Source organism: Vicugna pacos, unplaced genomic scaffold (assembly GCF_048564905.1).
Source record: "Vicugna pacos unplaced genomic scaffold, VicPac4 scaffold_112, whole genome shotgun sequence".
NCBI classification, from domain to species: Eukaryota; Metazoa; Chordata; class Mammalia; order Artiodactyla; family Camelidae; genus Vicugna; species Vicugna pacos.
In genome coordinates, this window is record NW_027328792.1 from 679,085 (window position 1) to 692,576 (window position 13,492).

Here is a 13,492-nt window from a genome sequence, read left to right on the forward strand (position 1 = left end):
TCATCCCGAGCAGCCCCGTTAGGACGGTGTCTGCCCAGCTCTGCTAGTCAGATCAGCAGCCTCAATGCCAGGGATTATACCCAGGTCACACTGCAAACCTACTGCCCGCCTCACAGCCCCCAGCCAGCAGGTCACCTGGAAGTCACAGCAAGTGCCCCACCCAATCCAGAAGTCTCTTCTTTTGCCAGCACCACTGATGAATGGTTTCCAACCTTCGGACAGTTTCGCACAAAACAGCACCTTCTACTGTGAAACGGGTGGTTTTTCTTCTGCGCCTCATCCTTACTGGAAACGTAAAAGGAAACCAAAAGGCCTTTTCTCAACCCTTTTCTGATGAAACCCTCCCACCCACAATACTCATATGCTCAAGAGCTTTGGATCCACATGATTTTCGTTCTCTTAGGCTAAGTGGCTCAAAAAACTAAGGGATTCTTTCTCCTTTGAGGGTATTAGCACTCAGTTTCTCGGCTTTAATCTGTTTTTGTCTCTCTCTTCAGTGACCCTAGCAGTTGCCACCTCTTACTCCCTTCAGCAGCCTCCCTCCCAACTTCAAGTCTAGGAAATCAGCTGTGATGAGGGGCATGGGGGCAGTCACAGAAGATGCAACTAAGGCACAGAGAGGCTACATAATTTGCCCAAGAAATCACCTTGAACCACCAACAGAGTGTGTCACGTCCCTCTGTTTAACTCTAATGCTAAGCAAGTTAACTTTTTGTAGATTATGTTTATAAACAGATGAGGTATGAAAATACATACAAGGACACACATCAACTCTAAGATATTCATTAACTCCACTATTTTGTTTCTATTTATTTTATTTCTATTAAAAAATTAAGAACCCCTGCAGTCAATATAGCAAAATGTTACTGGGTTTTAAATCCAGAATATACAGGGGTTGTGTCATTACTCATTCTTGTATGTATTTTCACAAGACAAAATGATTTGAAAGTCTCTCTCCCCGCCCCCTACTCACTACTGGCTCTCACCAGAGCTCCCAGACCACACATCTAACAGCCTTTCACTTTACCCACAGCTGAACTCATCAGTTTTCCCCCAGAACTCCCTCTGCTGCTTTCCCTCCTCAGAACACAGCAGGACCATTATTTAACTCATTAATCCACCCAGAAACCTGGGCCTTACTCCATCCTACCTTCACAGACAGCATTGATCCTTTCCTCTTTACCATCTAAACATGCCTTCAATCTGTTCGCTTTTACCCACTGACCGTCCCACCGCTCAATTGGAAGCCAACAACACTGCCCACCTGGACTCATGAGTCTCCCAGGTGGCCCCACAGCCACTCTCCCCTACTTGAGACAAATGTGATTGTGTCTCTCCCACGCTTTTGGACTCATTTCAGACCCACTGTTCTTAGAAGAAACTTCAATTTCTTCACCTGGTGAAGGTCCTTGCCATGAAACTGTCAGCTCAGTAAGGGCAGGACACACCCTCGTCCCTCGGCTCCACCATCTGGCAGAGCATCAGCTTGGGAGGATTGAGTTCTTAGCAAACTACTTCACTTATCCATACAAATCCATGGTAGATTAGAAAGATTTTAGATGTTGAGCTCGACTATTAATTTGGGGATTTTGCACTGGCAACCTGCAAGTATATATTCCAATTATTGTGTCTTCTTAAAACCATACCCAGATTAAAGGAGTATTTGTGGAATGTCTTCAGAGTAAAAGGGACTGTACTTTTACAGATTTTATGTTTTAAAATATGAACAACCCGGACAGGGTCAAAAATAGAACCGCCTCACAAGTGACAGAAGACAGGTGAGACGCATATAGCAACAGGTCACAAAGATGGTAAGAGCAAAATTGTTTCTCCAACCCCCAAAACATTCCTCCAAGAACTGAAAACTCAGAAATTTGAAAGTAAAATACTATCATATAAAGAAAGAAAATAAATAATCCTCTTCATCAGGGTTTCTAGACCTGACTGCAGAGTTATTAGCAGGCCATACTGAATCCTAGCACAGAAAAATCAGATGGACTAGTGGTGAGTAAGTTCCAGGAAAATGGCAGTAACTCCTCCACTTGAAAGAGAACACACACTCACTTGTTCAAGGTGATTGTAAACCACATTCTGCAGAAATTCAGAAGATTCAGGCACCGCTTCTAGATGGTGATGACACGGAAGGACGGCTTGGATGCATGCTTCTAACTGAGTCACCGGCATTCTTACACTGCAGGGGGAAATGGAGGCCCTCAGCCAAGAGCACAGTTGTTCCTGTCATGTATCCCAGGCCGTGCCTCGGGGACTCAGTGTACTGTAGCAGTCCGGCCCCAGGTGAGGACCCGCAGCGTGGCCCAAGCAAGCAGGAGGGGCACTGTGCTTGAGAAATCCCATCCCCCATGGGGGCAAGAGGGGCTGGTGGGGTTGTGTGAACCTATAAATGCTCATAGAAATACACCTGCATACAGTGAAGTGATAAAATTAAAAGTAGCAGGCTATTTAACAAAATTTCAATTGTCAGTGTTAATTTTACCATTCCATTCCGCTTGTCCCCTGCACTCTGAGACAGGCTTAGGCTCTCTCACACATGCAGCTCTGATGCAATGGTTGTGAAGTTATTTTACTTTGCTGCAAGTGTCTTCGCTCCCAGTGTCACTGTGACTGTCGTCTCTTAACACAGTCAGATATCTTCCTGCATCTCTCCCTGAGTTCCTTGCTCCTGCTTCTCAGATCCTGAGATAAAGAACAGGTGAAGGCACATGACTGGAAAAGTCAATGTGGACTTGACCAAAGTCCTCAGTGACCCCCTAGGTGAGTGCTGCCCACCCCTTACCTTCGATTCTCAAGGTTCTGCCCAGGGTGACATCCAGCCAGGAGAGAGTCCTGGGCCCTATTAAAAGCTGTGTGGCTTGGGTGCAGGGAAAGCTGCAGGAGCTGGTTCTGTAGCCGGTCCCATCCACACCTCTGCTCCTCTCTCTCCCGAGGCAGCGCTGCCAAGCCCCCAGGCTCCCTGAGCTTCTGTCTTTCTCTTCTACTCTACTTCAAGCCCTTTTCCTCTTCCTTTACTACCTGATTATCCCTAGCTGGAGTGATTTTTCTATCATAGAATCTGAAAAAATTTCCTGCAGCTGAAAAAGAGGTGCCAGAGGTCAACGCGCATATGGTGGTTCCTGAATAGAGCCCCTGGTTAGGGGGACCCTCACCAACACTCACGGGGCATCAGGCATGTTGCAGGGTCGACCACCACCAACAAGAGTTTGCTGTGACACCAAGGCACGCACAGCATCCCTGCTCACTAAATTGTAGTTGTAGTCCTTTATTAAGAAGCAAAAATAAAAAAATTGCTCATGTTTCTTACTAAAATTATTTATGAGGGAGAAAAAGAAATTGTAATAGAAAGAACAAATTTCACTCCATGTTAGATGTGTTCATTTGGCTTTAATCCTGTACCTTGTTTTCTAGGCTCAGACTTGCTATCTCTGCACCTTTTGTAAAAGAAAGTTGCCTTTAGCCTGAAATATCCAGGAGGGCCTATTCTCCGGGCTCTGACCTTTAAGGATATTTGCTCTTCTACACTTATGTATAGATGGCAAGTTGTAAAATAGTGAATAACCTTTCTTTTTTTTTGGAGGTTTTACAGGGGCACCATAATTTGACCCACATGGACAGCTGCAGGAACAAAGGATTTCAAGGACAAACAATTCATACAGCAAGAAGTTTGCAACAACCAGCCACATCCCTGCCGCTTTTTAGTATAAAAGGAGACTGAATTCTGCCCTGGGGAAGAGAGTTCTACTGGATAACAATATGCCATTTTCTGGGTCTGCCAGCTTTACAAATAAAGTCTCTTTTCCTTACTCCAACATCTCATCTCCCGATTAATCGGCCTGTCATGCAGCAAGCAGAACGAGTTTGGGCTTGGTAACAAATTGACTGCCTTAGAGGTAGTATGTCTCCACTGTTTCCTCATTTCCAGTATTTCACCACCTATCAATTTTATATGCTTTTTAACAACATGAACAAAAAACCTATTACAAGGAATTGATTCCACAGAAATAAAATTATTTCTACTCCTTCAAAACTTTTTTCTTTTCTATTTTATTTTGTTTTGCTTATTGAAAAGAAAATAAATTCAAATCTTTTTATTTCACGTATTTTTATAACTAGATATTGTAAATACTACAAAGATATTTAAATTGCAATAAAAATTGTTCATATATTAGTATAAAGATATATACACAATCAATGCAGATTAGGAAAGGAGTAGATATTTACTAAAAATCCACTGCACATCCAGTCTTTTACAAGCATATCCTGGAATATAAGCTCTATTATCCAGGGTCCCCCACCCCCAATCTCACTGCGGAGTCCCTTAGTAATCAACTACCAAGGCACCAGCATAGAACCATGAGATCACTAGTTTAGGTATAAATGAGAGTATTAGCTCATTCAATTCTAAAACAGAAACCTTAAAATAAATACTGAACTTACTTACAGATAAACAAATTTGGACACAAAAAAGTACAGTTTCTCCCCAAATTCACAAAGATAATAACTGGTAAAGGCAAGATTTGAACTCATCTGCCTTGAATATAAAGCTAAGTTGGAAATCCCCTTCAACTGTGGAGGACCAGCAGCACAGCCTGTCACCCTATCTTTGTTCAGATCTGGCTTTAGACAGCCTGAGACAGCACCCCTTCCTATGGAACTCGAGGGCAAACAATAACAATAAGGATTTTATATTCTGTAGTTTCTTAGGTCTCAATTATATAAAGTGTCAGCAGGTCAGCAGAAAACTCTGGGAAATATGAGTGGGTCCAGAGCTTTTTGCTGATAAGAAACTCAATCTATCAGGACAGAGTGACCTTCCCATGAGAGGCCTCATGGACATAAACTAAAGGCAACTGAGCAATGAAAACTAGCAAGAACATGGAACTCAAGCAAGAAGGATCCCTACCATCCCCTGCCCAGTTGCCTCTTCACCTTTGTGGACAAGACGGCAGAAGGTCCATGTTCTTGTCCAAGTTACAACATCATGGATTCTCACCCATATAATATTACGACTCTATGCTGTCTTAAGTCCTTTCCAACTAAAATATGATGACACCAATATCTCAGCGGAATGTCTATGTCTCCACTTTCTCTCTTCTATTAGGAGACTATATCTATGGCCACAAAGCCGAAATTCAATTAAAAACACCATGCACGAAGCCTGGTGAAAGTCTGTGTAAGAGACATTGTTCTCAAGCTCAGTGAGTGAAAACTCAGAAAAAGTGGTCCTTATCCCTCTGCAAGTGGAAGGTAGCCTGATTGTGTGTGTGTATGTGTGCACACGTGTGTGTGTAAATCAAATACAATGTATTGTGGGATGTGCACAGATTTTTTTTATGTTACTATCATTTCATGAGGATGAGCCAACCTTTAAAGTAATTTGAATCTACTATTCTGAGAGAGTCTCAGGATCTTTTGGTGGAGGATGGGAAAGGGGAAAGGAAAGGAGGAAAGAAGTAAATGAAGCAAAGCTGTAAGTATACTGCTAGGGAAAGGCAAGACATTAATTTTGTTCCTACTTGCATCACACACAAATTAGGGACTGGCTTTCCCACATGTCTTGTCAAGCACTGAGTTGCAGAAGAACAGGTGACAGCCCATTTCTCACTGAGCTTGTGACTGTACGTGGCATCTTATAGACACTAATTATTTAACCTGATCAAACAATCTGGCAGCAGGCTGTAATTCTCCTATTTTGAGAGATAAGAAAACAGGAAGTGAAATAGGGTATATAGCTTGACCAAAGTCAGAGGACAAGTAAACTAAAGAGGATGAATTCAAACTCAGATCTGAATGCAGAGTCTGATCTTCCCACTCCGAGGGCTGGAAATTCCTTAACACACAGGGTCCCCAGCTCCTCTGCTTTGTTCCTGGCACCAAGCATTTCCCATGGCGATATTCTCCAGTTCTCAGACACAGCGCTCTGTGCAGCCAATAACCTCCATTCGACCTTGATCATCTACCTGTCACGCCCACCAGGCTTCACCAGGCAAGAAAGCTGGCTTTCAACTGCATACAAAGCCACCCCTGTTTTATCCTGGACTCTTCAGCGGCTTTTCCAGCGTAAACACAGCCATGAAAGTGCTCACAGTTTGTACATGAGCCACACTACCTCTCTCCATCTCTGTCCCCACCTATACTACTTTGCTATGACCATTTTGAGAATCTTGGAAACAAATTTTTAAAAACAGAAAAGAAAGGATTCTGTAACAAGTACTTAATACTTACAATTTTAAATGAGAAGTTACAAAGTGAGTATTTACAAACCGAATCTGCCTTCCTAGGTGTCAGTTTTAACAGTTAAAATATACAATAGCAAAAAATTCTGACTTAAATAATTAACAAAAACATCAACAATAATCTGGAATAAACTCAAAAACAATGCCCATGTTGTACATGGAGGAAGTACAGGACTGTACTGTGGGGTAAAGTAAGAGGTGTGAAAGTAGAGACATCAACATTTTGTATGCAGGAAAGCAGTTTTGTAAAAATGTACGTTCTCCTAAAGATAATTCAAAAGTACTAAAAAATCCCACGAGAGCACTTCTTTTTTTTTTTAACTTGAAAAATTATATTAGAATTCTTCAGGAATAATAAAGTCATAATACTAACCAAGAAAATTTGGGATCGAAAAGAGAATCAAAAAATCGCACTGTCAGATATTAAATAAATGTTTACAATATGTAAGATATAGTGCTAGTGTAAGAAAGTAAGATTGATAAAAATAAACCATGAGCTCAAAAAGAGACTCTAGTGTACATAAGTATTCTTTACAGGTGGGATTTCAAGTTAAAAAGCAAAGTAGGAATTCAATAATTGTCTTGGGACAATCAGAGAATCCCCTGGAAAAAACAAATTCTATTCCAGTCATAATGACCGCAAGAAAAATTACAGAATGTGATGTGAATATTAGAAAGTACTAATAACAGCGAATATAATTCTTTGCTCATATTAATTCAACTTCTCTTCACTATAACAAGTACCATCATCATCTCCATCTTAGAGATTAAAAAAACCTACAGAAGAAATTTATACCATTATAAGAAAGTATTTCTAAGAATAATATCAGGAATAAAACCCAAAAAGAAGACATTTACAATCTTAAGATTATTTTGGGCCACAACAAAAATGAACCTACTGAACAAAATGAAAGGCAAAATATGACAAGGAAAAGCTCTCTGATACATGTTGATGAAGACAAGGGGTTAATGTTCATAATATACATAGAGCTGTCACAAAGCAACAAGAAGCTGCCTCACTTAAATGTGTGCAAAGGACAAAAGAGATCATTCACTTTTTAAAAGTCAGATGGCTAATGAGTGAAAAATGCTCAATACCTCACTGGTCATCAAGTGCAAATTAAAACAATGAAAAAGTACTTTTGCTCATCATATTGGCACATATTTTTAAAAGATATTCTAGCTAGTGTCCATCTTTGAGAGAACAAACTGTGAGCGATCTTTTGGAGGATGACATGTCAATGGATATGTAAACTCTGAAAAACGTGTGTACACACAGGCTGAACTCCACATTTTGGAATCGTTTCATTTAGAAAAATTCAGTTCAAAAAGATGTACTTATCAGAGCATTTACACAGCACTGTTTACAATGGTGAGAAGAAAAGCTGAAGTGAAATCATATCCAGCGATAGAGAATTGGTTACATAAGTTATTCTACATCTTTTCATGCCCCACAGGAGAAGGAATTTCTTGATTCACTTGAAAGGAGCCTGTGATTTATGTAGTTGTCACATCCAAGGACTAAATTTCCAGAAACCTTAACGAAAATAATACTCATACAAGATCACAGGAATGTTTGTATAAGAAGTATGCCAGTCAAACACCCTTTCTGACAGTGGAAAATGGAGAAAACTTAAGTGTCCACCATCAAGACAATGATGCGGTAAATCACGGTGAGCTGTGGGCACTAAAGTTCCGGTGTTTCGGCGTGGTCCAAGGCCTTGTCCACAGTACGCTCCCACGAAAGGTGTCCTTACACAAGAGACCAAACCTGCATATCAGGAAAACCCTCTACTCTATCTGAAAGGACCGGGTGAGTCTGGAGAGAGAGGACGTCTGTGATATATACCTGAGTGAATAAACCGAGCTGCAGAAAACATATAGTATGGCCTTATTTTTCAATAAAGCATATATACACACACATAGACATAGATTTCTCATATACGTGTATGTATGAGTTTATTTATATGACATAGGCATAAAGGTCATGAAATATATACTCCACATTGTCAGCAGTTTTTACTCTCAGGAAAAAAGGGGAAGGGATGTAGGGGACTTTCGGTACCACAACAGATCTCTTTTCAGAATTTCAGTTAAGTATACTTGGAATTTAAAAGTTTATTTAAGTCCAAAGTAAAATGGACGAGGACTCCACAAGACAGAATGCTATACTAGTCATTAAAAATCATGCCAGGGGAGATAGAATATTGTAGAAAAATGTGTAATAAGCCGAATGGAAAATGGAGGTCTCCACACAGTATACAGGCACACATTGCTCGCTGGTTTTTATGACAGAGGTAATACACACTGATGAAAAGAACAGAAAATAGATGTTAATGTGTTAATTATTATCTCTGAGTACTGGCACCAGGATAGATCCATTTGACCCTTTTTTCATACATTTATATTAAATACACACTATTTTTCATCTGAAAAATGCATTTTTAGATGTCTAGTACCACACATTGGAAAATTACACGAGTACTTACAGAAACAAATAACTAGGAGACACCGCAGCAGCGTCACAAAGTGTAGAAAGGGCGATCCTGAATAACACCGCGCAGTTACATAAGGACCCACAAAGTGAGAGCACCTGCTGTAACAGGGCGCGGCCCCCTTCCATTTGTCAGATGTGTCTTCAGGGCTGAGGCAGTTCTGAGCACGGCCAGTGTCAGTGCTGGTGTCTGGATGGATGCCACTGGAGGTGAGGGCACCTGCAAGCCGAGAGGAAGAACAGAAATCATCCTCTGCTTTTTCTGTCTTGTTTCTTTGTTACTTTTAAAGAGAGGCGGAAATAAGATAAACTGGATCTTTCCTACTGAAATTTCAGTAATGAAACCATTTTTAAAGTGATCACAACTTATATTCTGCCTATGACTGTCTTTTCAACAAAGCATCATATTTATAAAATGTTAATTAACTCAGTTAATTAACTCCCTGTTGAAACATTCTAGTAAAGAGCATGAACTGCAGTATGTAAAAGAACCACACCTGCAGTGACTAGCTCAGCTGTCTTGACGGCAGTGCAGTCAGCCCCCACCATCCCGTGGCCCTGAGCTCCTGATGCTGGTAAGAGAGCGCGCTGCTGCCTCAGATGGAAAGAAAAGGTGAAAGCATTTTCTGAAATCTACAGCACTGACAAAACATAACTGATAAATCCCAGGCTCCTTTGAGGCTGTCATTTTCCGTTTCTGGCCAACACCCGTCAATGAGCAGAACCACCCCATTCCCGAGTCATGGGACTCACGTGGGCAGAAGTTTTGGAGAAATTTCCAGGTATAGAATGTAAACCAACTATACATAAAACTCTGAAAAAGAAAAGATGCAATAATCTGATTTTGGAAGACACTAAAATATTCTCCTAAGCCTTAGTACTTGGAAAGGCTGGGCTTCTACTAAGCCACTTATTTATTTCACAGCCAATGAGCATCTCCCACAAACCCTGTTTCCCTGTGTCTGCTGGGAGCTTCAGGCACATTGATGTTGTCTATCTTATAAGTCACAAGGCAGAGGCGTGTGTCTCACGCTGGCAACTCTCACACAGGCTCAACTCCTAGCCTCACTGTATGAACTTGGCCCCATTTTCTCACCTGTTTATTTGGTACCTGTTCTTCTGTAAGCTGCCTGAAATGCTTATTGAAACAAGTCAGAAGAATGAGTGGGTAGAGAAATGGACAGATGGACAGGTGAGAGATGGGCAGAAAAACAGAGAGTCTCCAAGAGAAGGGGAGCAATCAAAATTACCTATGCAAAACCCTCTTCTAGTCAGGGAAGGAAACCACCACGGAGAAGTGTGAAGAGGCAGGTTGCTTAGGACTGTTTCCTGGATTCCATGAAAAGTCACACCAAGAGATGAGAGGGTAGAACTATAAATAATAAAAGAAAAAATCATGCATGTTTGAAAAATATATCTACATTATGTACTTTCTAAAGAATAGAGTCAAATTAGCAAGGCCCAATAACACAATCCTTGGGTATATACAGAAGTGAGAATCCCATCTCCAATCTGCAAGGCATCCCTTTGGAGCACTGAGAGTCTACACGGTGCAGTCATAAAGCCATCACCGCAAAAGCGATGCTATCCTGCACTTACGAGGAAAGAGCAGCTGTGCTCGGTCTGCCTACACGTGTCTTTTACACCCCTCAGCACCTCTACGGGGGAGGGACGCCTAGCGAGCCCCATCTCTGCAGGACAGAAAACAAGTCCAAGAGAGGCTAAGCCGACCTACCAATTCTCCATCTCACAGGACTTGTCACTCCAGACCAGGACTCGAACTCGGACCCACGTTTGTAACCACAGTACTACCGTATTTTATGTGCTTTTTGTGTGTATAATACATTTGTTTCTGGCATGAAAGGGTATTTAATAAATGATCGGTTGTCTTGTCTATCTCATTAGTTCACAATCTTTATATTTTTGAATTGTACTCTTCCCCTGGAGAAAGGAACGGAAAGAGCGGGGGTCAGAATGAGGTGGGGCTCCATTCTTTATCTGTTGCCTCATCTCATCCAAGTCCCCAAACAGGGAGAAAGAGCAAATGTTCTCTTCATCATTTAAAGAGAGGGCTCCAGTGACGGTGACTTACTCAACCCCAAAACCAAGTCTGGGGGAAGGGCACATGCAGCAACGAGAGCAGTATCACCTGTAGGAAGGCAAAAAGAGCTCAGGGGATGGCTCAATGGGTCAGCCTGATTTCATTTCAATCGATAATACAATAGCACACTCTAAAAAAACTAGAATGCAATGGATTTCCTCTTTCTTGACATCTAGCAAGTTTCCACATCTCACATGTAACATTATCACGAACTAGTGAAAGGAAGAGTCCACAGACAAGGAAAATCAATGCCACAGGCAGGCTGAAACACAGGCTGGAGGAAAGGAAGGGAAAGGGCATAGTAAAGAAGAGGGGAAATTCTGGGAAAAAGACATCATCACAAGGACTCTCAAGCATCATCCAGCAATCATATAATCATTCTTTCAAGAGAGAGTTACTTAGGTCCTATTTTGTGCAACATTGTACAGTGGGCGAAGCAAGAGCACAGCGTCCATGGTGGCAGCAAGCTGCGGAGCTCCAATACACTTCTGATCCCGGTACCTTGCACACTTGTCCTCAGTATAAAGGCAAAATATATAGTAAAATAATCCAATGTAAACTCTATGCAATGCTGAAAAAAATTAAAGAATACCTAAATACCTGGACAGACACACCACGCACATTCCTGAATCAAATGACAGCATTCTTGGGATGGCAGTGCTCCCCAGAGCGATCCATATATTCAACGTGGACTCGATCACAATCCCAGTGGGTTCCTCTGCAGAAACTGACTATCTGCTGCTACAATTCATATGGGAATTCGAGGATCTCAGTAACCAAACCGTACTTGAAATAGAAGAACAGTTTGAGAGGACTTGTAATTCTCAATTTCAAACCTTACAACTGTATCTCCAGGTGAGATTAGAGGCCATTTTTAAGTTATAATTGTGTTTATCCTTATTTTCTAAATTCTGTACAACGAATATACCTGTTAGAATAAGAAATTTAAAAAGTAAGGTATCTTTTAAAACATGCAAACCTATTCATTCATTGGGAAAAAAATATTTTGACTATAAAGAAGTAAACAAATATCTAGTGAAAAAGGACTATTTAAAAACAAGAGTGCATTTACATTTTTTGTAAATTGGAAACGGAAAAGCACAAACACATCAAGTTTCTAGGGAGAGTGTTGCAACATATTAATTGTTATTTCCAAAATTCTAATTGAACAATGAAAACTCACGAAAGAGAAAATCTTGATTGACAGCCAACTGCAAACACATGGAGAGCAAAGGCCTAGAAATCACAGTTCCTTTAACTCTGCTACTAACTCAATAGGAGAGGAAATTCCTCAGTGAGGGGACAGTGGAATCCCATGCATAAGACAGGATACACAGTACAAACTGCACTAGAATTGGGGGTGATTTCCATAGAAGAATTCTAAAGTTACAACATTGATGAAAAACTATAAAAACACTGACAGACAGATTAAAACACACAGTCATATATATTATATAAAAACATATGAAGTCTGCCCCCATGTTGCATAGAAATACAAACATATTTGTTCATTTATGGGCACTGATTACTTTATCCCAGGTAGAATATTTCAACTAAAATAGATAATCAATAATACACTCCTCTTGTCAAAACTAGTTGATAAGTTACTCTGCTATGTATGCATAATGTGTCTAAGATAGATTTAAAATTAGTGAAAAAGATTATTGTATGGTTTCTTGAACCCTTCTCAAGACACCAAGCTTAATTTTAAAATAAATCTGAGCAGTATTTCTATATGATCTTTTCCCTTGTGAAATGAACAACACAGTCTGTTGTCAAAATTCTTTCCTTACAATGATTCACGAGCACCGTATACTCACAAAACTGCTGGACAGCAAGGCACTATCCAGACACTGTGACAAATCAAATGAAACACAAGGAAGACAGTGACCCTATTCTGCAGGGCTTATAATCTGTTCCAACACCGGGTTTTTATTTGATTTGTTTGATTGGTTAGAAAAATAAAATCACTCAAGTACATTCTTCTTTGAGCATTATGTAAATCATGACTCTCTCTTTAGTGTCATGAGCAGGAAAGACTTGAGTATGAATTGATTAGATCAACTAGGCACAATCATCGCTGGAGCCTGTGTAATAAATAAGTACATGAGATCTAAAATAAACCTACACAGATCTCTGCAAGGAAAATGAAGAGGTGAGTTCCCCAATGAGAAAACAAACAATCAAGAAATCAAAAAAGGAAAACTTTTTCATTAATGATTCCAGGCAGTAGTGGAGCATGGTGGTGAAGATCACAAATGCTGGGGACAAACATGAGGGTCTGAAATCCCACAGCACTGGGTAGCTGTGACACTGATATTTCAGTGAAATTTTCTGCACCTCAGTCTCCTATCCATAGACTGGGGACAGCCACAGCACCCATCTCCTAGAACAGTCTTAAGAATTAAGTTATTTTTTATATAAAAGTTTAAATAAAATACCTCAGATTTTAAATATTACCCCAAAAGCTCAAGGAACAAAGAAAACAGTGATAAATTGGAGTTCATCAAATGTTAAAAATTTGCTTCAAAGGACACCATCCAGAAGGTGAAAAAACATCTGAGAGGAGAAAATTTTTTCAAATTATTTATCTGATTAAGTATTTGTATCTTCAAATAAAAGAAAAAACTCCTACAACTCAACAAG

At 40.4% G+C, this 13,492-nt stretch overlaps 2 long non-coding RNA genes across 2 annotated transcripts in view; both read right to left on the reverse strand.

Moving 5' to 3' along the window:
* LOC140694925 (uncharacterized) overlaps positions 1 to 13,492 on the reverse strand; it is a 92,423-nt gene that overhangs the window by 42,800 nt on the left and 36,131 nt on the right. The window lies entirely within an intron of this gene.
* The window catches only part of LOC140694923 (uncharacterized), a 38,113-nt gene continuing 24,633 nt past the window's right edge, over positions 13 to 13,492 (reverse strand). The window contains exons 3-7 of the long non-coding RNA XR_012070586.1: positions 9,996 to 10,117; positions 8,741 to 8,965; positions 2,495 to 2,694; positions 2,065 to 2,191; positions 13 to 285 (exon numbers count right to left, since the gene is read on the reverse strand). This is a non-coding gene — a long non-coding RNA (uncharacterized lncRNA). The remainder of the gene's footprint in view (positions 286 to 2,064; positions 2,192 to 2,494; positions 2,695 to 8,740; positions 8,966 to 9,995; positions 10,118 to 13,492) is intronic.